The 2861-nt window shown below is 45.1% G+C and overlaps 1 pseudogene; it reads left to right on the forward strand.

The window, feature by feature from the left end:
- Positions 1–463: 463 nt before the first annotated feature.
- On the forward strand, positions 464–1535 carry LOC102853333 (annotated as a pseudogene).
- Positions 1536–2861: the final 1326 nt, after the last annotated feature.

Below are 2861 nucleotides of genomic sequence, written 5' to 3' on the forward strand. Positions count from 1 at the left end.
GATTTAGTCAGGAAGCTGCAGCCAACACTGCTCTGTCCCTGGGAGCGAGGCTAGCCAGCCTGGGCCTAGGGTTTGAACCAGCAGGCAGCCTTAAGCCAAAAGGCAGCTAGCTGGGAGAGGAAGCGCCCATGTTGTTCCTGGTTGGCTCCTCTCAGGGTCTTGGGAAATTCTCCATGGTGGTGTGAGCACAGGAATCACGGCAAGCTTTTGGAGTCGACTGCTTTTCTAGAAATGTGTTTGTTACGTGCAGGTTTGCTCTGTCCCCGGGAACGAGGCTAGCCAGCCTGGGCCTAGGGTTTGAACCAGGAGGCAGCCTTAAGTCAAAAGAGCCTGAGGGCCAAATTGTTTTCAAATTGTTTTCCTGTCAAATGTTCCTCTAGGTGGTATAGCACTGGTCTGTGCATTGCTGTACAGAGGTACTCATGGTTGCTGTGATGCTGAAGCCTGTGACAGTGATGTGCCAATCGTGGTAATGGGTATCCATGGTTGACAGTCTTGGCTGGAACTACCATATAGCCAGTTGAAATATGAAGAAACTGTTAAGGAAGTAGCACTTCCATTAAGAAAATTTGCTACAACTTTGTGCCAGTTTCTGATTGGAATGGTGACAACATGTTGGAGCCAACTACTAAAATGCTGTGGCTCAAGAGATGGAAAGAAAAGGATGAGAGTGCCAGTGGAACCACACTGCTTGAAGCTTTGGGTTGCATCCTGCCACCAAATCGTCCAATTGACAAGCCCTGGCATCTGCCTCTGCAGGATACCTACAAGATTGGTGGTGTTGGTACTGTCTCTGAGGGCAGATACCGGTGTTCTCCAGCCTGGTATGGTGGTCACATTTGCCCCAATCAATGTTACCTTTGAGATAAAGTTTTTTGCAATGCACCATGAGGCTTGAGTGAAGCTCTGCCTGGTGACAATTCTGGCTTTAACATTAAGAATGTCTCAGTGAGCTCAGTGGCCTAGTGGCAAGAAGCTGCACTGCAATCCCAGAGGTAAGTGGTTCAAATCCATCAGATGCTCTGCTGGAGGAGGGACAATTCCCTCCTGTACCAATCGGATCCAAATTGATAGTCCACACACAAAAAAATAAAGTCTCTGTGAAAAATGTATGGCAATGTGACTGGTGACAGCAAAAATGACCCACCAATGGAAGCAGCTGGTTTCAATGTTCATGTAATCATCTTGAACCATCCTGACCAAATCAGTGCTGATTATGACCTGTGCTGGACTGCAATACAACTCACATTGCTTGCAAGTTTGCTGAGCTCAAAGAGAAGATCGATCACCGTTCCGTTAAGAAGCTAGAAAATGGCCCCAAATTCATGAAGTGTGGTGATGCTATCATTGCTGATATGAATCCTGGCAAGCTCATGTGTGTGGAGAGCTGCTCCGACTAATGTCTTCTGAATCGTCTTGCTGTCTGTGACATGAGGTAGACAGTTGCTGTGGGTATCATCAAAACAGTAGACAATAACGCTGCTGGAGCTGGCAGGGTCATCAAGTCTGCTCACAAAGCTCAAAAGGCTGAATGAATGTTACACATAATACCTGCCACCCAGTCTTAATTACTGAGGGAAGAACAATCTCAGAACTGTTTGTCTCAATTGACCATTTAGGTTTAATAGTAAAAGACTGGTTAATGATAACAATGCATTGTACAAACTTCAGAACTAAAAGAATAATTTGTAGACCATTTGTTTTCTTTTTCATGTGGCAACTTAAAAGCCATTTGTTTTTTAAAAAATCAGCATTTCTTAAATGGAAACAGTTTGACCAAAAATTTGCCACAGAATTGTGAGACCCATAAAAGAAAAGTTTAATGAGAAACAAAAATAAAGGCCTTTCTGGTTTTAACCAAGATCCATTTGACATAAGCAATGGTATCCCTCACTCCACTGCCTCTTCTGAATCTAGCTTGAATATCTAGGAGGCTCTTGTTATGTTTTCTAATAATCTTCAGCAAGACGTTGTTGTTGTTGTTGTTGTTGTTGTTGTTGTTGTTGTTGTTATGTGCCGTCGAGTTACATGCGACTCACAGCAACCCTATGTAAACAGCCCGAAACGGCTCTGTCCCATGCCAATCCCACTGTCTCCAATACACCCATCGCGATTACCCCAGTCACTGAATCAATCCACGTCATAGAGGGCCTTCCTCTCCTGTGCTGTCGCTTCACCCTCTCAAACATGATGTCCTTCTCCAAGGACCATTCCCTCCTTACAACATGTCCAAAGTATGTCAGATGAAGCCTCAGAATCCTTGCCTCCAAGGACCCGCCCGGTTTAACCCTCTCCAGGATGAACCTGTTTGTTTTATTAGCAATCCATAGTACATTCAATACTCTTCTCCAGCACCACAGCTCAAAGGCATCAATTCTCCTTCTATCCTCCCTAGTCACTGTATAACTCTCTGACGCATAACAAGTGATTGCAAAGACCATGGCCTGTATCAGATGCCCCTTAGTCTCCAGAGAGACACCACTGCTCTTCAGTACTTTGAAGAGGTCCCTAACAGCAGACTTTCCCATCGCAATATGTCTTTTAATATCCTGGCTGCTGGTGCCAAGAGTGTTGACTGTGGAGCCAAGCAAACTAAAGCTGTGAACAATCTCAATCTCTTCACCATCCATCCTGATGCTGTCAATTGGTCCAGTGGTAAGAATCTCTGTCTTGACATTGAGCCTCAATCCATATTGAAGACTGCAGTCCTTGATCCTCAGCAGCAAGTGCTTCAGGTCCTCCTCATTTTCAGCAAGCAGGGTTGTGCCATCTGAATAATGCAAACTGTTGATAGATCGTCCACCAATCCTAACCCCACATTTCTCCTCATAGAGCCCAGCCTCCCAGATAATATGTTCTGC

Source organism: Elephantulus edwardii, unplaced genomic scaffold (genome assembly GCF_000299155.1).
Source record: "Elephantulus edwardii isolate Elephantulus edwardi_28Jun2011 unplaced genomic scaffold, EleEdw1.0 scaffold02907, whole genome shotgun sequence".
NCBI classification, from domain to species: domain Eukaryota; kingdom Metazoa; phylum Chordata; class Mammalia; order Macroscelidea; family Macroscelididae; genus Elephantulus; species Elephantulus edwardii.